General features: G+C 47.9%; 1 long non-coding RNA gene across 1 annotated transcript; it reads right to left on the bottom strand.

Annotated features, from left to right (window-relative positions):
- Window positions 1–842: 842 nt before the first annotated feature.
- LOC140615198 (uncharacterized) lies at window positions 843–20,361 on the bottom strand. The gene is made up of 2 exons (XR_012015981.1): window positions 20,218–20,361; window positions 843–1,136 (listed from the first exon to the last, which is right to left on the bottom strand). It is a non-coding gene; the product is annotated as an uncharacterized lncRNA (long non-coding RNA).
- Between the last annotated feature and the right edge of the window lie 1,835 nt (window positions 20,362–22,196).

Raw genomic sequence — 22,196 nt, 5'->3', positions numbered from 1 at the left:
GCAGGAACAAGCCAAGGAAGTCCCCTCTCAGCACTGGAAGTCCTACGTTGTCAACAGACAGGAAACAGAAAAGGTTCCACACCTGTAAGGAGGGCGTCAAACTGTCCCTATTTGCTGAAGACGTGGTATTAGAAACAGGAAACCCTAGAGACTCCACCAAAAACTGTTAGAACTAATGAGTGAATTCAGTAAAGTTGTGGGACACAAATGAACAGAGATCAGTATAGCCTTGCTGTGTCCCGACAATGAGCACTCAGAAAGGAAATTAAGGACATGACTCCCTTATCAGGAGCATCAAAAAGAACAAAATAATTAGACTGAACCAAGGGAGTGCAAGACTTGTACACTGAAAATTATAAGACTTTGGGAGGACATCCTGGGCTCGTGGGGAGGGAGCCTTCGTCTTGTTAAAATGTCCACAGTTCCAGAAGCCACCCGCAGTTCCAATGTCATTCCTATCAAAATCATGGTGGCCGATTTTAGAAATAGAAAAAGCACTCCTAACATTCATCCGCCCCCACAAATGACCCTGGACAGAAAATCAGTATTGGAGAAGCAGGACAGAGCTGGACGCAGCACTTTCCTATTTCAAACGATGTCACAGAGACACAGGATAAAGCAGTGTGGTTCTCGGGCCCCCGGCTGGCTCCGTTGGTTAAGCATCCAACTCTGACCTCACCCCTGGTCTTGATCTCAGGGTCATGAGTTCTAGCCCTGTGCTGGGCTGTGGACGAAGCATGGAGCCTACTTAAACAAACCAAACCCACAGGGGTGTGGTTCTGGCATAAGCTGAAGGGGCAGAATAGAGAGCCTGGAAGAAAATGCACTCTGATATAGTCAACTGATTTTTTAAACTTAATTTAATTTAAAACCAATTAATTAACAGTATAGTGTATTATACTTTCAGAGGTAGAATTCAGGGATTCACCAGTTGGAGATAACTCCAGGGCTCATGACATCACATGCCCTCCTTCATGCCCGTCTACCAGTTACCCTGTCCCTCCACTCCCCTCCCCTCCAGCGACCCTCAGTTTGTTTCCTGGGACTGAGTCTCTTTTTCCTCCATCTCTGTTTTCATCTTATTTGTTTTTCCTTCCCTTCACAGATGTTCATCTGCTTTGCTTCTTTAATTTCACCTATGAATGACACCATACGGTCATTTTCTTTCCTGACTTATTTCACTTAACATGATCCCTCTAGTTCTATCCACGTCATTGCAAATGTCAAGATTTCCTTCTCTTTGATAGCTGAGTACCATTCCTATCATCTATCTATCATCTATTACCATCATCTATCTCCCATCCTCTTTATCCATCATCTGCCCAAGGGCACCGAGGCTCCTCCCACAGCGTGGCTACTGTGGACCCGGCTGCTGTGGACATTGGGGTGCAGGTGTCCCGGCGTCTCACTGCATCTACATCTTTGGAGCGAGCTCCAGGCCGTGCACCTGCCGGTTGCAGGGCGGCTCTATTTGTAACTTCCTGAGGAGCCTCCGCACTGTTTCCAGGGCGGCTGCACCAGCCCGCGGTCCCGCCCACAGTGGAAGAGGGTTGAGTGAGTTTTGCAGGACGTGGTAAAAGTTTGGTCCACATTTCATTTCGCGTCCTGTGGATTCCAATTCATCGTCCCTAAGTATTTCTGGGGAAGCCGGGTGTTGGGCTCCGTTTCAGTGACACGTTTCCGAAGCTCACAGGCCTCAGCTGAAGCCTGGAAGGAGGCAGGTGCGGCCCTGGGCACCGGGGCGCGGCCTACTGCACGGCCTCCTGCAGTGCCGGAGCGTCCCGCAGGGGGCGCCCGAGCCCAGGCCCCGCCCAGGGGGCCCGAGTGCGCAGGAGGCCTCGTCCACCTGCACTAATAGGAGCCCGCCTGTGCTGGGGAGGCCTGAGGAGGACGTGGGGACGTGTCCACGCTGATGAGCCCCAGCCTCCTCAGGACCCGCGGGGAGGCTTCAGGGGGACATTGGGCCGCGTTCACACTGACAGGAGCCCTGGTCTTCTCAGGACCCGCGGGGAGGCTTCAGGAAGATGTGGCGCCGCGTCCACTCTGGCAGGAGCTCCCGGGCTCCTCAGGACCCAAGTTGAGGCTTCAGGAGGACATGGGGCCACGTCCACACTGACAGGACACTGACCTCCTCAGGACCCCCGGTGTAGACTTTGGGAAATATGGGGATGCGTCCATGCGGAGAGAAGACCCCAGCCTTGTCAGGGCCCATGGTGAGGCCTAAGAAAGATGTGGGGACCGCATCCACACTGACAGGAGTCTCCGGCCTCCTCAGGACCCACTGTGAAGGTTTGGGAAGATTTGGGGCCTCATCCTTGCTGACAGGAGCCCCCAGCCTCCTCAGGTCTTATGGTGAGGCTTGAGGAAAATGTGGGGCCATGTCAACACTGACAGGACCCCCGTCCTCCTCAGGACCTGCACTTTGGCTTCGGGACATATGGGGCTGCGTCTATGCTGACAAGAGCCCACAGCCTCCTCAGACCCGCGGTGAGTTTTCGGGGGCACGTGGGGCCATGTCCAGGCTGACAGGAGCCCCTGGCCTTCTGAGGACCTGTGTGAGGCTTCCAGAGGATGTGAGGCATAGTCCACAGTGTCAGGAGTCCCCGTCGTCCTCAGGACCCGCTGACTATGACTCAGGAACACATGGGGCCGCGTCCGCACTCACAGGAGCCCGGCTTCCTCAGGACCCCCTGGAGGACTCTGGAGGCACCCGTGGGGGCCACATCCACATCAGAAGAGACTACTCAGAACCACAGGGTAAGTGAATGGGTAGAATTAATGGTAGGGTCAGGGGAGGGGAGGCAGTTGGTGGTTAGGGTTAGGTTAGATGTTAGGGGTTAGTGATTATGCTTATGATTATGGATTAGAGGTTAGGGTGAGGGATAAGGGTAAGGGTCAGTGGTTAGGAGTTAGGATGGGGGTTAGGGATTAGGGAAAGGGGTTAGGGTTATGGATAGGATTTAGAGTTAGGGTTAGGGTTAAGGCTTTAGGTATTAAGGCTGGAGGTTAGGAGTTGGGGTTAGGGTTATGGTTAGAGTTAGGGTTGGGCTTAGGTTTGCTGTTAGGGTTAGGGGTTAGGATGTGAGTTAGGGTTAGGGTTAGAGGTTAGGGTTAAAGTTAGGGCTAGGTTTAGGGTTAGGGCGAGGGTTAGGGTTAGTGTTTGGTTAGGGGTTAGGGTTAGGGTCAGCTCAGGGTCAGGGTCAGGGTATAGTTTAGGGTTAGGTTACGGTAGGGTACGGTTTTGGAAAAGGGTAAGAGATAGAGTTAGGGATGGATTAGGGGTTAGTTTTAGGGTACGGGTTAGGGTACTGTTTGGGGTATGAGATAGGGTTAGTATTAGAGGCTTAGAGTTAGGGTACAGGTTAGGGTTAGGAATAGGATTTGAGTACATTAAGTTAAGGTTAGGATTAGAGGTTAGGGTTAGGGTTAGATTTAAGGTAGGGGGAGGAGGGGCAAGATGGCAGAAGAATAGGGTCTCCAAATCACCTGTCTCCACCAAATTACCTAGGAAACCTTCAAATTATCCTGAAAATCTATGAATTCGGCCTGAGAATTTAAGAGAGAACACCTGGAATGCTACAGTGAGAAGAGTTCGCGCTTCTATCAAGGTAGGAAGACGGGGGAAAAAGAAATAAGGAAACAAAAGGCCTCCAAGGGGGAGGGGCCCGCGAGGAGCCGGGCTGAGGCCGGGGCGAGTGTCCCCAGGCCAGGAGAGCCCCGACCCGGAGAAGCAGGAGCTGCACCAACCTTCCCGGGCGGAAAGGGGCTCCCAGGGAGTTGGAGCAGGACCCAGGAGGGCGGGGATGCCCTCGGGCTCCCTGGGACAGTAACAGAGCAACTGCACGCCCAGGAGAGTGCGCCGAGCTCCCTAAGGGCTGCAGCGCACACGGCGGGACCCAGAGCAGCTCGGAGGGGCTCGGGCGGCAGCTCTGAGGAGGGTGCTGCGGGGCGGGAGCAGCTCGGAGGGGCTTGGGCAGAGGAAGAGGCTCCGTGCAGAGGGGGCTGCGCGGTTCCAGGAGCAGCTCGGAGGGGCTCACGGCGGCTCCACGTAGGGGGCTCCACAGCCGGGAGCACGAATCCAACAACGCAGGCCCCGGAGCACAGGGGCCGGGACACAGCCCAGGATCCGGCCTCCCCCTGGGACAGGAAGAGGCCGGGAGGGCCCAGGACAGCAAGGACGCTCCTGACCCGAGCTGAGCAGATCAGCGCCCCGCCCTGGAGCCTCCAGGCCCTGCAGACGGAGAGCTTCTGAGTTACTGCCGGGGCTGACTCCAGGGCTCCAGAGCTGGCCCCGCCACTGGGGCTATTCCTCCTGGGGCCTCACGGGGTAAACAACCCCCACTGAGCCCTGTACCAGGCAGGGGGCAGAGCAGCTCCCCCAAGTGCTAACACCTGAAAATCAGCACAATAGGCCCCTCCCCCAGAAGACCAGCTAGACGGACAATTTCCAGGGGAAGCCAAGGGACTTAAAGTACACAGAATCAAAAGATACTACCCCGTGGTTCTTTTTTTCTTTTCATTTTTTTTTTGTTGTTGGTTTGTTTTGTTTTGTTTTGCTTTTTGATTTGTTTCCTTCCCCCACCCCCTTTTTTCCTTTCTTTCTTTTTCTCCTTTTCTTCTTTTTTTTTTCTCCCTTTTTTTTCTCTTACTCTTTTCTTTCCTTCTTTCTCTCCTCTCTTTTTCTCCTTTTCCCAATACAACTTGCTTTTGGCCACTCTGCACTGAGCAAAATGACTAGAAGGAAAAACTCACCTCAAAAGAAAGAATCAGAAACAGTCCTCTCTCCCACAGAGTTACAAAATCTGGATTACAATTCAATGTCAGAAAGCCAATTCAGAAGCACTATTATACAGCTACTGGTGGCTCTAGAAAAAGCATAAAGGACTCAAGAGACTTCATGACTGCAGAATTTAGAGCTAATCAGGCAGAAATTAAAAATCAATTGAATGAGATGCAATCCAAACTAGAAGTCCTAACGACGAGGGTTAACGAGGTGGAAGAATGAGTGAGTGACATAGAAGACAAGTTGATAGAAAAGAGGGAAACTGAGGAAAAAAGAGACAAACAATTAAAAGACCATGAAGATAGATAAAGGGAAATAAACGACAGCCTGAGGAAGAAAAACCTACATTTAATTGGTGTTCCCGAGGGTGCCGAAAGGGACAGAGGGCCAGAATATGTATTTGAACAAATTCTACTGAAAACTTTCTTAATCTGGGAAGGGAAACAGGCATTCAGATCCAGGAAATAGAGAGATCCCCCCTAAAATCAATAAAAACCGCTCAACACCTCAACATTTAATAGTGAAGCTTGCAAATTCCGAAGATAAAGAGAAGATCCTTAAAGCAGCAAGAGACAAGAAATCCCTGACTTTTATGGGGAGGAGTATTAGGGAGGAGTATTAGTATTAGGAGTATTAGGGAGTATTAGACCTCTCCACAGAGACCTGGCAGGCCAGAAAGGGCTGGCAGGATATACTCAGGGTCCTAAATGAGAAGAACATGCAACCAAGAATACTTTATCCAGCAAGGCTCTCATTCAAAATGGAAGGAGAGATAAAGAACTTCCAAGACAGGCAGGAACTGAAACAATATGTGACCTCCAAACCAGCTCTGCAAGAAATTTTAAGGGGGACTCTTAAAATTCCCCTTTAAGAAGAAGTTCAGTGGAACAATCCACAAAAACAAGGACTGAATAGATATCATGGTGACACTAAACTCTTATCTCTCAATAGTAACTCTGAACGTGAACGGGCTTAATGACCCCATCAAAAGGTGCAGAGTTTCAGACTGGATAAAAAAGCAGTACCCATCTATTTGCTGTCTACAAGAGACTCATTTTAGACAGAAGGACACCTACAGCCTGAAAATAAAAGGTTGGAGAACCATTTACAATTAGAATGGTCCTCAAAAGAAAGCAGGGGTAGCCATCCTTATATCAGATAAACTAAAATTTACCCTGAAGACCATAGTGAGAGATGAAGAGGGACACTATATCACACTTAAAGGATCTATCCAACAAGAGGACTTAACAATCCTCAATATATATGCCCCGAATGTGGGAGCTGCCAAATATACAAATCAATTATTAACCAAAATGAAGAAATACTTAGATAATAATACACTTATACTTGGTGACTTCAATCTAGCTCTTTCTATACTTGATAGGTCTTCTAAGCACAACCTCCAAAGAAACAAGAGCTTTAAATGATACACTGGACCAGATGAATTTCACAGATATCTACAGAACTTTACATCCAAACTCAACTGAATACACATTCTTCTCAAGTGCACATGGAACTTTCTCCAGAAGAGACCACATACTGGGTCACAAATCGGATCTGAACCGATACCAAAAGATTGGGATCGTCCCCTGCATATTCTCAGACCATAATGCCTTGAAATTATAACTAAATCACAACAAGAAGTTTGGAAGGACCTCAAACACGTGGAGGTTAATGACCACCCTGCTAAAAGATGAGAGGGTCAACCAGGAAATTAAGGAAGAATTAAAAAGATTCATGTAAACTAATGAGAATGAAGACACAGCCGTTCAAAATCTTTGGGATGCAGCAAAAGCAGTCCTAGGGGGGAAATACATCGCAATACAAGCATCCATTCAAAAACTGGAAAGAACTCAAATACAAAAGCTAACCTTACACATAAAGGAGCTAGAGAAAAAACAGCAAATAGATCCTATGCCTAGGAGAAGAAAAGAGTTAATAAATTTTCGAGCAGAACTCAAGGAAATCGAGACCAGAAGAACTGTGGAACAGATCAACAGAACCAGGAGTTGGTTCTTTGAAAGAATTAATAAGATAGATAAACCATTAGCCAGCCTTATTAGAAAGAAGAGAGAGAAGACTCAAATTAATAAAATCATGAATGAGAAAGGAGAGATCACTACCAACACCAAGGAAATACAAACAATTTTAAAAACATATTATGAACAGCTATACACCAATAAATTAGGCAATCTAGAAGAAAGGAACGCATTCCTGGAAAACCACAAACTACCAAAACTGGAACAGGAAGAAATAGAAAACCTAAACAGGCCAATAACCAGGGAGGAAATTGAAGCAGCCATCGAAAACCTCCCAAGACACAAGAGTCCAGGTCCAGATGGCTTCCCAGGGGAATTCTATCAAATGTTTAAAGAAGAAACCATACCTATTTTCCTAAAGCTGTTTGGAAAGATAGAAAGAGATGGAGTACTTCCAAATTCGTTCTATGAGGCCAGCATCACCTTCATTCCAAAACCAGACAAAGACCCCATCAAAAAAGAGAATTACAGACCAATATCCCTGATGAACATGGATGCAAAAATTCTCAACAAGATACTAGCCAATAGGATCCAACAATACATTAAGAAAATTATTCACCATGACCAAGTAGGATTTATCCCTGGGGCACAAGGCTGGTTCAACACCCATAAAACAATCAATGTGATTCATCATATCAGCAAGAGAAAAACCAAGAACCATATGATCCTCTCATTAGATGCAGAGAAAGCATTTGACAAAATACAGCATCCATTTCTGATCAAAACTCTTCAGAGTGTAGGGATAGAGTGAACATTCCTCAACATCTGAAAAGCCATCTATGAAAAGCCCACAGCAAATATCATTCTCAATGGGGAAGCATTGGGAGCCTTTCCCCTAAGATCAGGAACAAGACAGGGATGTCCACTCTCACCACTGCTATTCAACATAGTATTGGAAGTCCTAGCCTCAGCAATCAGACAACAAAAAGACATTAAAGGCATTCGAATTGGCAAAGAAGAAGCCAAACTCTCCCTCTTCGCCGATGACATGATACTCTACATAGAAAACCCAAAATCCTCCACCCCAAGATTGCTAGAATTCATACAGGAATTTGGTAGTGTGGCAGGATACAAAATCAATGTCCAGAAATCAGTGGCATTTCTATACACAAACAATGAGACTGAAGAAAGAGAAATTAAGGAGTCAATCCCATTTACAATTGCACCCAAAAGCATAAGATACCTAGGAATAAACCTAATCAAAGAGGTAAAGGATCTATACCCTAAAAACTATAGAACACTTCTGAAAGAAATTGAGGAAGACACAAAGAGATGGAAAAATATCCCATGCTCATGGATTGGCAGAATTAATATTGTGAAAATGTCAGTGTTACCCAGGGCAATTTACACTTTTAATGCAATCTCTATCAAAATACGATAGACTTTCTTCAGAGAGTTAGAAAAAATTATTTTAAGATTTGTGTGGAATCAGAAAAGACCCCAAATAGCCAAGGGAATTGTAAAAAAGAAAACTATATCTGGGGGCATCACAATGCCAGATTTCAGGTTGTACTACAAAGCTGTGGTCATCAAGACAGTGTGGTACTGGCACAAAACAGACACATAGATCAATGGAACAGAATAGAGAACCCAGAAGTGGACCCTGAACTTTATGGTGAACTAATATTCAATAAAGGAGGAAAGACTATCCATTGGAAGAAAGATAGTCTCTTCAATAAATGGTGCTGGGAAAATTGGACATCCACATGAAGAAGAATGAAATTAGACCACTCTCTTGCACCATACACAAAGATAAACTCAAAATGGATGAAAGATCTAAATGTGAGACAAGATTCCATCAAAATCCTAGAGAAGAACACAGGCAACACCATTTTTGAACTCGGCCACAGTAACTTCTTGCAAGATACATCCATGAAGGCAAAAGAAACAAAAGCAAAAATGAACTATTGGGACTTCATCAAGATAAGAAGCTTTTACACAGCAAAAGATACAGTCAACAAAACTAAAAGACAACCTACAGAATGGGAGAAGATATTTGCAAATGACATATCAGATAAAGGGCTAGTTTCCAAGGTCTATAAAGAACTTATGAAACTCAACACCAAAGAAACAAACAATCCAATCATGAAATGGGCAAAAGACATGAACAGAAATCTCACAGAGGAAGACATAGACATGGCCAACATGCCCATGAGAAAATGCTCTGCATCACTTGCCATCAGGGAAATACAAATCAAAACCACAATGAGATACCACCTCACACCAGTGAGAATGGGGGAAATTAAGAAGGCAGGAAACAACAAATGTTGGAGAGGATGCGGAGAAAAGGGAACCCTCTTACACTGTTGGTGGGAATGTGAACTGGTGCAGCCACTCTGGAAAACTGTGTGGAGGTTCCTCAAAGAGTTAAAAATAGACCTGCCCTAAGACCCAGCAATTGCACTGTTGGGGATTTACCCCAAAGATACAGATGCAATGAAACGCAGGGACACCTGCACCCCGATGTTTATAGCAGCAGTGGCCACAATAGCCAAGCTGTGGAAGGAGCCTTGGTGTCCATCGAAAGATGAATGGATAAAGAAGATGTGGTTTATGTATACAATGGAATATTACTCAGCTATTAGAAATGACAAATACCCACCATTTTCTTCAACATGGATGGAACTGGAGGGTATTATGCTGAGTGAAGTAAGTCAGTCTGAGAAGGACAAACATTATATGTTCTCATTCATGTGGGGAATATAAATAATAGTGAAAGGGAATATAAGGGAAGGGAGAAGAAATGTGTGGGAAATATCAGAAAGGGAGACAGAACGTAAAGACTGCTAACTCTGGGAAACGAACTAGGGGTGGTAGAATGGGAGGGGGGAGGAGGGTGGGAGTGAATGGGTGACAGGCCCTGGGGGTTATTCTGTATGTTGGTAAATTGAACACCAATAAAAAATAAATTAAAAAAATAAAGGATAATGAAGAAAAAAAAAGCTTCAAACATACTGTAGCACAAAGCTGTCATCTGATAAACATGTGTATTGCTAGTAGCATATAGCTAATTTTTGCTAATTTCATCTGGCTTAATTCATGCCTTTGCATGACAACATACCATTAAAAATATGAAGTCTGTCCTGAATTTGAACAAAATGTCGCTTCACTTACAGCTAAGCTATAAATATAGATTTTTTTCATATATTTACATTAGTCTTCTCTTTCTAGAGCCTCCATGTTTTGAGGACACATACTGTATTCTATCTTCCTGTACACACAATAAAATGTTTGATTGATCAGAAAAAAAGAAGATTTAAGGTAGGGCTCAGGGTTAAGGGTTTAGAATAGGTTTAGGTGATATGGTGAGGGTTGGCAGGAAGGTTCAGTGAATGCGTTTCGGTCTTGGGGTTTGTGTTTGGTTTTCAATTAGTGATAGGTCTTGTTTAAGGGTTAGGTTAACGTTAGGATTAAGGGAGAGAGGAGGGGCAAGATGGCTGAAGAGTAGGGTCCCGAAATCACCTATCCCCACCAAATTACCTAGATAACCTTCAAATCGTCCTGAAAATCTACGAATTCGGCTTTAGATTTAAAGAGAGAACAGCTGGAATGCTACAGTGAGAAGAGTTCGTGCTTCTATCAAGGTAGGAACGTGGGAAAAAGAAATAAAGAAACAAAAGGCATCCAAGGGGGAGGGGCCCCGCGAGGAGCCGGGCTAAGCGAGTGCCCCCAGGACAGGAAAGCCATGGCCTGGAGAAGCAGGAGCTGCATCAATCTTCCCTGGTGGAAAGGTGCCCGCAGAGAGTTAGAGCCGGACCCCAGGAGGGTGGGGATGCCCTCAGGCTCCCTGGGACACTAACAGACACCTGCAAGCCCAGGAGAGTGCGCCATACCCCGCGGCCGAGCTCCCTAAAAGACTGCAGCATGCACGGCTGGACCCAGAGCATCTCGGAGGGGCTCGGGCGGTGGCTCTGCAGAGGGGGCTGCCCAGCCGGGAGCACGAATCCAACAGTGCAGGCCCTGGAGCACAGGGCGCCGGGACACAGCCCAGGATCTGGCCTCCCCCCGGACAGGCAGAGGCCAGGAGGGCCCAGGACAGCAAGGATGCTCCTGCCCGGAGCTGAGCATATCAGTGGCCCCACCCCGGAGCCGCCAGGCCCTGTAGATGGAGAGCTCTGTAGTTGCTGCAGGAGCTGAATCCAGGCTCCAGAGCTGGCTGCCACCACTGGGGTTGTTCCTACAGGGGCCTTATGGGGTAAACAACCCCCACTGAGCCCTGCACCAGGCAGGAGGCAGAGCAGCTCCGCCAAGTGCTAACACCTTAAAATCAGCACAACAGACCCCTCCCCAGAAGACCAGCTAGATGGACAAGTTCCAGGGGAAGTCAAGGGACTTAAAGTATACAGAATCAGAAGATACTCCCCCGTGTTTTTTTTTCTTTTTGATTTCTGTTTGCTTCCCCCACCCTTTTTTCCTTTCTTTTTCTTTCTCTTTTTTTTCTCTTTTTTCTTTTTTTCTTCCATTTTTCCTTTTTAATTTTTCTCTTTTCTTTCCTTCTTTTTCTCTCTTTTTCTCCTTTTCCCAATACAACTTGTTTTTGACCACTCTGCACTGAGCAAAATGACTAGAAGGAAAATCTCACCTCAAAAGAAAGAATCAGAAACAGTCCTCTCTCCCATAGAGTTACAAAATCTGGATTACAATTCAATGTCAGAAAGCCAATTCAGAAGCACTATTATACAGCTACTGGTGGCTCTAGAAAAAAGCATAAGGGACTCAAGAGACTTCATGACTGCAGAATTTAGATCCAATCAGGCAGAAATTAAAAATCAATTGAATGAGATGCAATCCAAACTAGAAGTCCTAACGATGAGGGTTAACGAGGTGGAAGAACGAGAGAGTGACATGGAAGATGAGTTGATGGCAAAGAGGGAAACTGAGGAAAAAAGAGACAAACAATTACAAGATCATGAGGATAGATTAAGGGAAATAAGTGACAGACTGAGGAAGAAAAATCTATGTTTAATTGGGGTTCCCGAGGGCACTGAAGGGGACAAAGGGCCAGAACACGTATTTGAACAAATCATAGCTGAAAACCGTCCTAATCTTGGAAGGGAAACAGGCATTCAGATCCAGGAAATAGAGAGATCCCCCCCTAAAATCAATAAAAAAACATTCAACACCTCGACATTTAATAGTTAAGCTTGAAAATTCCAAAGATAAAGAGAAGATCCTTAAAGCATCAAGAGACATGAAATCATTGACTTTTATGGGGAGGAGTATTTGGGTAACAGCAGACCTCTCCACAGAGACCTGGCAGGCCAGAAAGGGCTGGCAGGATATATTCAGGGTCCTAAATGAGAAAAACATGCAACCAAGAATACTTTGTCCAGCAAGGCTCTCATTCAGAATGGAAGAAGAGATAAAGAGCTTCCAAGACAGGCAGGAACTGAAAGAATATGTGACCTCCAACTAGCTCTGCAAGAAATTTTAAAGGGGACTCTCAAAATTCCCCTTTAAGAAGAAGTCCAATGCAACAATCCACAAAAACAAGGACTGAATAGATATCATGATGACACTAAACTCATATCTTTTAATAGTAACTCTGAAAGTTAACAGGCTTCATGACCCCATCAAAAGGCACAGGGTGTCAGACTGGACACCTTTTTTAAGCAGGATCCATCTATTTGCTGTCTACAAGAGACTCATTTTAGACAGAAGGACACCTACAGCCTGAAAATAAAAGGTTGGAGAACCATTTACCATTCGAATGGTCCTCAAAAGAAAGCAGGGGTAGCCATCCTTATATCAGATAAACTAAAATTTACCCCGAAGACTTTAGTGAGAGATGAAAGGGACACTATATCATACTTAAAGATCTATCCAACAGGAGGACTTAACAATCCTCAATATATATGCCCCGAATGTGGGAGCTGCCAAACATATCAATCAATTAACAACCAAAATTAAGACATACTTAGATAATAATACACTTATACTTGGTGACTTCCATCTAGCACTTTCTACCCTCGATAGGTCTTCTAAGCACAACATCTTCAAAGAAACGAGAGCTTCAAATGATACACTGGATCAGATGGATTTCACAGATATCTACAGAACTTTACATCCAAACTCAACTGAATACACATTCTTCTCAAGTGCACATGGAACTTTCTCCAGAAGAGACCACATACTGGGTCACAAATCAGGTCTGAACCGATACCAAAAGATTGGGATCGTCCCCTGCATATTCTCAGACCATAATGCCTTGAAATTAGAACTAAATCACAACAAGAAATTTGGAAGGACCTCAAACACGTGGAGGTTAATGACCATCCTGCTAAAAGATGAAAGGGTCAACCAGGAAATTAAGGAAGAATTTAAAAGATTCATGGAAACTAATGAGAATGACGATACAACCGTTCTAAATCTTTCAGACGCAGCAAAAGTAGTCCTAAGGGGGAAATACATCGCAATACAAGCATCCATTCAAAAACTGGAAAGAACTCAAATACAAAACCTAACCTTACACCTAAAGAAGCTAGAGAATAAACAGGAAATAGATCCTACGCCCATCAGAAGAAAAGAGTTAATAAAGATTCGAGCAGAACTCAACGAAATCGAGACCAGAAGAACTGTGGAACAGATCAGTAGAACCAGGAGTTGGTTCTTTGAAAAAATTAATAAGATAGATAAACCATTAGCCAGCCTTATTAAAAAGAAGAGAGAGAAGACTCAAATTAATAAAATCATGAATGAGAAAGGAGAGACCACTACCAACACCAAGGAAATACAAGCGATTTTAAATTCTGAGTCATGAAGTCTCTTGAGTCCTTTATGCTTTTTTCTAGAGCCATCAGCAGCTTTATAATTGTGCTTCTGAATTGGCTTTCTGACATTGAATTGTAATCCAGATTTTGCAACTCTGTGGGAGCGAGCACTGTTCCTGATGCTTTCTTTTGAGGTGAGGTTTTCCTTCTTGTCATTTTGCTCAGTGCAGAGTGGCCAAAAACAAGTTGTGTTAGGAAAAGGAGAAAAAGAGAGGAGAGAAAGGAGGAAAGAAAAAGAAAAAAGAAGAAAAAAAGAAAAAATAAAAAAGAAGAGAAGAAAAAGAAAAAGAAAAAAATGGACGGGGAAGCAAACACAAATCAAAAAGCAAAAAAAAACCAAACAAACAAACAAAAAAACCACTAGGGGGAGTATCCTCTGATTCTGTATACTGTATGTCCCTTCACTTCCCCTGGAACTTTCCAGTGCTGCTGGGTCAATAATTTGTTTTTCCCCTGACTGTCTAGCTGTTCTTCTGGGGGAGGGGCCTGCTGTGCTGATTTTCAGCTGTTAGCATTTGGGGGAGCTGCTCAGCCCCCTGCCTGGTGCAGGGCTCAGTGAAAGATGTTTAAGCTGTTTATCTGGTGAGGCCACTCTGAGGCTCACTGGGGGTTGTTTACCCTGTAAGACCCCAGGAGAAATAACCACAGTGGCAGCGGCCAGCTCTGGAGCCCTGGAGTCAGCTCCTGTAGTAACTACAGAGCTCTCCGTCTGCAGGGCCTGGAGGCTCTGGGGCAGGGCCGCTGATCTGCTCAGCTGCAGGAGCGTCCTTGCTGTCCTGTGCGCTCTTGGCCTCTGCCTGTCCCGGGGGGAGGCCAGATCCTGGGCTGTGTCCCTGGCGCCCCGTGCTCCGGGGTCTGCGCTGTTGGATTCGCGCTCCTGGCCGGGCAGCCCCCTCTCTACGGAGCCACTGGCCAAGCCACTCCGAGCTCCTCCTGGGTCAAGCCCTGCACACGCTGCAGCCCTTTAGGGGGCTCAGGGCACTCTCTCAGTGTCGCAGGTGTCTGTTAGTGTCCCAGGGAGCCTGAGGGCATCCCCACCACTCCTGGGGTCCTGCTCTAACTCCCTGTGAGTGAGTGCCTTTCTGCCCTGGAAGATTGGTGAAGCTCCTGCTTCTCCTGGACGGTGCTTTCCTGTCCTGGGGGCTCTCGCCTGGGCCTTAGCCCGGCTCCGCATGGGGCCATTCCCCCTTGGATGCCTTTTGTTTCTTTTTTTCTTTTTTCCCCCCAACTTCCTACCTTGATAGAAGTGTGAACTCTTCCCACTATAGCATTCCAGCTGTTCTCTCTTTAAATCTCAGGCTGAATTCGTAGATTTTCAGGATGATTTGAAGGTTATCTAGGTAATTTTGTGGGGACAGGTGACTTGAGGACCCTATTCTTCTGCCATCTTGCCCCTCCTCCACTTCCTCGGGATTTGCTTCGATGTGGGACACAAGTTTTGTGAGAGGCAACTGTCTCTTAGTTCAGTCCAGACACTTCTGAGGAATTCCTCCCTTAAATTGATGCTACATACTAACTTCCATACCTGAGAACCTAGCTGAAAGCTGTCTCCCTAGGGAACTTCCTTCTGCAAGTTGAGCTCACACGTGTTCCTCCCAGTTCCACACTGCCTGCAGATGGAGTTTCGAGCATCGAGCATCGTCACTAGAGATGTTTGTCAGAATCTTGTGGGACGCAAGTGGAAAACTGCAGGCTTTGAAGGTTGTGTCTCCAGTAGAGTGGTATTCATGGAACCTCCTGACTTAGAATGCTGCTACGTTCTCACTGGAATAAGAACGCAGCTAGTTGAAAGCTGGCTTCTAGGCATGCTTCCTCATGAGATATGAGCTAAGAGCAAGACCCTCATGCATCCTGACTGCCTGTAGACAACTCTCTTAATATCCTTATGTTACATGCTGGAAGAGGTTGTGTGAAAAGCATGTGGAAGTGTCAGGCCTGTACTCTCTGTATCTGCATTCCATACAGTGATTGCCAACTACTTGTTCAATGAGAGTGTAGCTAGGTTCTAACTCCCATAAATGCATGGCTAGCAGACATCTGCCTCCAAGGCATACACAGTCCTGAGAGATGAGCTTATGGCCTGTACCTCCCACATTCTGACGGTCTGTATGCTTCACTTCCGCAGGATTTCGTTTAATTCGGGACAGAAGTGGTGTGAGCAGCAAGTGTCTCCAAGGTTGATCCAGCTCCTAGTGGACAGCTGCCTCCAAGGCATACACCCTCCTGAAAGTTGAGCTTTCAGCCTCTACCTTCCACATGCTGACTGCTGTATGCTTCCCTTCCACAGGATTTCGTTTGATGTGGGACAGAAGTGGTGTGAGCAGCAAGTGTCTCCAAGGTCAGTCCAGTGCCTAGCGTACAGTTGCCTCCACGGCATACACACTCCTGATAGTTGAGCTTATGGCCTGTACCTCCCACATCCTGACTGCATGTACACTTCACTTCTAACAGGCCTAGGTTTGATGTGTGAGAGAAATGGTGTGAGAGGGAAGTCGAATGTGCAGGCCAGAAGACTGGTGTCTCCAAGCTCAATCCAGTGCCTAGCAGACAGCTGCCTCCAAGGCAGACTCCTGAGAGTTGAGATTATGGCCTTTATCTCCCACATGCTGACTTGCTGTACTTTGCTTCCTCGGGATTTCGTTCAATGCGGGACATTAGTGGTGTGAGCAGCAATTGTCTCCAAGCTCCATCCAGCGCCTAGGAGACAGCTGCCTCCAAGGCATACACACTCCTGATAGTTGAGCTTATGGCCTGTACCTCCCACATGCTGACTGCCTGTACATTTTGCTGCCACAGGATATCTTTCAACACAGGAAAGAAGTGGTGTGAGCAGCAAGTGTCTCCAAGCTCAACCAAGCACCTAAAGGACAGCCTCATCCAAGGCATACACACTCCTGAGAGTTGAGCTTATTGCCTTTACCACCCACATGCTGAAGGCCTGTATGCTTCACTTCCACAGGATTTCGTTCAATGCGGGACAGAAGTGGTGTGCACAGCATGTCTCCAAGCTCAATCCATCGCCTAGTGGACAGCTGCCTCCAAGGCATACACACTCCTGAGACTTGAGATTATGGCCTGTACCTCCCACATGCTGAGGGCCTGTACCCGTCGATTCCACAGGTTTTCGTTCAAGGCGGGTCAGTAGTGGAGTGAGAAGCAAGTGTCTCCAAGGTCAACTCACCGCCTAGCGGACAGCTGCCTCCAAGGCATACACACTCCTAAGAGTTGAGATTATGGCCTGTACCTCCCACATGCTGACTGCATGCAAGCTTTGCTTCCACAGGATTTCATTCAATGCGGACCAGAAGTTTTGTGAGTGGCAAGTGTCTCATAGCTCAATCCATCGACTTCCGAGGAATTCCTCCCTTAGTTTGGAGCTACATACTAACTTCCATACCTGAGAAGCTAGTTGAAAGCTGTCTCCCTGGGGAACTTCCTTCTACGAGTTGAGCTCACACGTGGTCCCTCCCAGTTGCACACTGCCTGCAGATGGACTTTCGAACACCCTCAGTAGAGATGTTGGTCAGAAGATGGTGGGAGGCAAGAGGCAAGCTGCGGGCTTGGAACGCTTGTGACTCCGAGTCCAGGAGAGCAGTTTCATGAAACCTCCTCACTTGGAATGTTGCTGCCTTCTCACTCCAATGAGAACGCAGCTAGTTGAAAGCTGGCTTCTAGGCATGCTTCCTTGTGAGAGCTGAGTTCAGGGCAGGACCCTCCTGCATCCTGAGAGCCTGTGGACTTAGGTCCTAATATCCTTAGGTTGGATTCTGGCAGAGGTTGTGTGAAAAGCATGTGGAATTGCCAGGCCTGAGGTCTTGTGTATCCGGGTTCAATACAGCATTTTCCAAACATTGTCTTCAATTAGAGTGGAGATAGATTTTAACTCCAATAAATGAGCGCCTAGGGGACAGCTGCCTCCAAGGCATACACACTCCTGAGAGTTGAGCTTATGGCCTGTACCTGCCACATGCTGACTGCCTGTATGCTTAGCTTTCACAGGATTTCATTCAATGCAGGACAGAAGTTTTGTGAGAGGTAACTGTGTCTTAGCTCAATCCAGCGATTTCTGAGGAATTACTCTCTTAGATAAGAGCTACATACGAACTTCCATATCTGAGAAGCTAGTTGGAAGCTCTCTCCCAGGGGAACTTCCTTCTGCGAGTTGAGCTCACACCCTGGCCCTCCCAGTTCCACACTGCCTGCAGATGCAGTTTCGAATATCCACACTAGAGAGGTTTGTCAGAAGCTTGTGGAATGCAAGTGGCAAACTGCAGGCTTGGAAGGTTGTGTCTCCAGGTGCAGTAGAGCGGTATTCATGGAACCTCCTCACATAGCATGCTGCTATGTTCTCACTCCAACAAGAACGCAGCTAGTTGAAATCTGGCTTCTAGGCACGCTTGCTTGTGAGAGCTGAGCTCAGGGCAGGACCCTCCCGCATCCTGGCTGCCTGTGGAGTTAGCTCCTAACATCCTTAGGTTCGGTGCTCATAGAGTTTGGTTGAAAAGCATGTGGAGGTGGCAGGCCCGTAGTCATGTGTATCCGAGTTCAATACAGCAATTTCCAAACACCGTCTTCAATTAGAGTGGAGTTTGGTTCTTTTTCTGAATTTATTTTATTTTTTATTTTTATTATTTTATTTATATTTATTTTAATAAATTTATTTTTTATTGGTGTTCAATTTGTCAACATACAGAATAACACCCAGTGCTCATTCCATCAAGTGCCCGCCTCAGTGCCCGCCACCCAGTCCCCCTCACTTCCCCCCCACCTCCCCTTCCACCACCCCTAGTTCGTTTCCTAGAGTTAGGAGTCTTCATGTTCTGTCTCCCTCCCTGATATTTCCCACTCATTCTTTCTCCTTTCCCCTTTATTCCTTTTCACTATTTTTTATATTCCCCAAATGAATGAGACCATATAATGTTTGTCCTTCTCCAATCGACTTATTTCACTCAGCATAATACCCTCCAGTTCCATCCATGTCGAAGCTGTCCTGACCCCCAAAGCTGGGCTGAGATGAGTAAGAATATGGAGAGGGCAGCAAGTCACAGGAAACTGGAAACCTCCCAGCTCCGCAAGCTGCCAGCACCCTGGCCGAACAGGAGTGGCCTGGGGGCACCTGGGGGCCTGACTTCGTGGCCTGGCCCAGCCCAGGGCACGTCCGCTGAGACCTTCCCCCTACGAGGCCTCCTTTCGAAGAAGAGTAACTCCAGATCCCGGCTCAGGCTCACGGAGGACGCCGGAAAGCCAGAGACTTGGGGAAAACTTATTGAAACAATCGAATTTTGAAAAATATAAATGACCCATTCAGGAGGATGAAAGGAATTGAAGTCACCCAGCCCCCAGAGGGGTGGAGATGGCAGAGGGTCTCCCCCGCCCCCGGGGTCGTCCTCCGCCTTTCTGCCCAAATTCTGCCAGAATTTTTCAGACTTTAATTACGCGGGGAGGCCCCGCATGTTGACCCACCGCGTGGGCGACCCGGTTTCACACCCAGCAGGATCCGGGCCTGGCTCCAGAGGCGCGTGTGCCCCCGGAACCGCTTGGCCGCCCCCGCCTTCGGCCCACCTGTGCCACCCGAGCCACCGGTGCCGGGCCCCTCCCCTGCACCACTTCCTCCCCCACCGCACCCCTTCCTCCCCGCCTCTCCCTGTAGCCCTTCCTGCCTCTCCCTGCACCCCTTCATCCCCGCCTCTCCCCTGCACCCCTTCCTCCCTGCCTCTCCCTGCACCTCTTCCCCACCTATCCCCTGCACCCCTTCCTCCCCACCTCTCCTTGCACCCCTTCCTCCCCGCCTCTCCCTGCACCCCTTCCTCCCCGCCTCACCCCTACACCCCTTCCTCCCCACCTCTCCCCTGCACCCCTTCCTCCCCGCCTCTCCCTGCACCCCTTCCTCCCCCCATCCCTCCACTCCTCCCTCCCCGCCTCTCCCTGCACCCCTTCATCCCCGCCTCTCCCCTGCACCCCTTCCTCCCCGCCTCTCTGCACCTCTTCCTCCCCCACCTCTCCTCTGCACCCCTTCCTCCCCACCTCTCCTTGCACCCCTTCCTCCCCGCCTCTCCCTGCACCCCTTCCTCCCCGCCTCACCCCTACACCCCTTCCTCCCCGCCTCTCCCCTGCACCCCTTCCTCCCCGCCTCTCCCTGCATCCCTCCCTCCCCCCTCATCCCTGCATCCCTCCCTCCCCCCTCATCCCTGCACCCCTTCCTCCCCCCTCCTCCCTGCACCCCTTCCTCTCCACCTCTCCCTGCAGCACTTCCTCCCCGCCTCTCCCCTGCACCCCTTCCTCCCCGCCTGTCCCTGCACCCCTTTCCTGCCTCTCCCCTCCCCTGCCGCGAGGGCAGGAGGCCCGGGACCTAGGCAGCCGCAAGGAGCCGGGGCGGAGGCCCTGCCTTGGGGATGCTTCTCAGGCGACTGGCACGATGAGCCCGGAGGGGGGGCTCAGTATCTGCCTTCGGAGCCGCCGAGCCAGCGAAGGGCTTTAGCCGCACCCTGCTGTACACCAAGAACCTGGCAGTGACCCTGGCCCCCCCTTCACTCCGGGTCCCCAACATCCGGCCAACCCACCGTCGCCCAGCGGGGTCCTCACACTATTTTTCTTATTGCGGTAAAATAGACATAACAAAATTTACCATTTTAGTGTATGAACTCGGGGGCATTTACCGCGTTGGCAATATTGCGCAGACACCAGCACTACCTTGTTGGAGAAGGTTCTCGCCGCCCGGACCCCGCGTCCTGCCCGCTTCCTGCCAACCTCGCCTGCGCTTTCCGCGTGTTCCGGGCGCCGAGGCCCAGCGCAGCGCGGCGCGGCTCGGCCTCCTCGGGACGCTTGGGGCGGAGCCGCGGAGCCCGAGCCGTTGCCAGCAGCGCCCGTGCCCCTCCGCGGCCGCCTAGTAACCGCGCGTGCGCACATCGCCTTTTGTCTTCCACGTCTCAGTTCAGAGATACCTGGTTTGCTTCTACATTTGGGTGATGGTGAATAGTGTTGCTATGAACATTTGTGTATGTTTTTGTTAGAACACGTTATTTTATTTTTTTAGAGATTTTATTTATGAAAGACACAGTGAGGCAGAGACACAGGCAGAGGGAGAGGCAGGCCCCAAGTAGGGAGCCCGATGTGGGACTAGATCCTGGGACCCCAGGATCAGGCCCTGGGCTGAAAGCAGCGCCAAACCGCCGAGCCACCTGGGCTGCCCTGCTTTAATTTTTAATTTTATTCTGTGTGTAATTTGTTTTTTCCCCTCTGGCTACTTTGAACATTATTTCCTTATTATTGATTTTTGGCAATTAGATTGTGATTTTTCCGTGTGGTTCTTCTACTCGGATTTCATTGCCAGTCTTAGATCGGTGTGCTTATAGTTTTAATCCCACTTTGGTGTCTCCGGTAACCTCTGCCCCCGGTGCATGTGCGCTGAACAGCTTGGTGTGGCTCCACACTGTATTGAGCCTCTGGGCAAGGATTTCTGGCTGCCCTTCAGCTTGGGAAGCTTCTACTGCTACATCCTCAAGTTCATCCATCTTTTCCTCTGCACTAGTCAGTTAATCCCACCCAGTACATATTTCATTCCAGGTATTTTTCCCCTCTAAAAAACTCCGTTTGATTTTTTTCATCTTTCATTTCTCTTCATGGCCTTGCCACTAACTTCATCTTCTCTATCGTTTCCTAGCTTGTTTTTAATGACTGATCTTTCTTGTGATGGGTCCCATTCTCCTGCTTCTTCATTTGCCTAGTGATTTTTGACTGGATGCCAAACATAGTGTATTTGTTATCACCAAATGCTGGATTTATATTCCTTTAAAGAATATAACACTTGGCAGGCCATTTAAGTTACTTCTGGGTTACTGTGATCCATTAGAATTCTGATTTTTCAGCTCCTTTAAGAGAGCTGTAGAGAACTCAATAGCCTAAACCCAACTTAACCCTACTTTTTTTTCTATTATTGAAGTTTGATTTGCCAACACATAGTATAACACCCAGTGCTCATCCTGTCAAGTGCCCCCGTCAGTGCCCATCATCCAGTCACCCCATCACCGCCCACCTCCCCTTCCACTACCCTTTGTTCATTCCCCAGAGTTAGGAGTCTCTCATGTTTTGTGTCCGTCGCTAACTTTTCCCACTCAGTTCCTCTCCTTTCCCCTTTAATCCCTTTCACTATTTCTTATATTCTCAGTATGAGTCAAACCATATAATGATTGTCCTTCTCCGACTGACTTACTTCACTCACATAATACCCTCCAGTTCCATCCACATCAAAGCAAATGGTGGGTGTTCGTCCTTTCTGATGGCTGAGGAATATTTCACTGTATACACAGACCACAGCTTCCTTATCCATCATCTGTCGATGGACACCGAGGCTCCTTCCACAGTTTGGCTATTGTGGATATTGCTGCTATAAACATCAGGGTGCAGATGTCCCGGCTTTTCACTGCATCTGTATCTTTGGGGTAAATCCCCAGCAGTGCAATTGCTGGGTCGTAGGGCAGGTCTATTTTTAACTCTTGGAGGAACCTCCACACAGTTTTCCAGAGTGACTGCACCAGTTCACTTTCCCAACAGTGCAAGAGGGTTCCCCTTTCTCCACATCCTCTCCAACAGTTGTGGTTTCCTGTC

The sequence above is a fragment of the Canis lupus genome, chromosome 2 (genome assembly GCF_048164855.1).
Source record: "Canis lupus baileyi chromosome 2, mCanLup2.hap1, whole genome shotgun sequence".
Classification (NCBI taxonomy): domain Eukaryota; kingdom Metazoa; phylum Chordata; class Mammalia; order Carnivora; family Canidae; genus Canis; species Canis lupus.
Note: the sequence above shows the minus strand (reverse complement) of the source record. Positions and strands in the feature narration are given on the sequence as shown.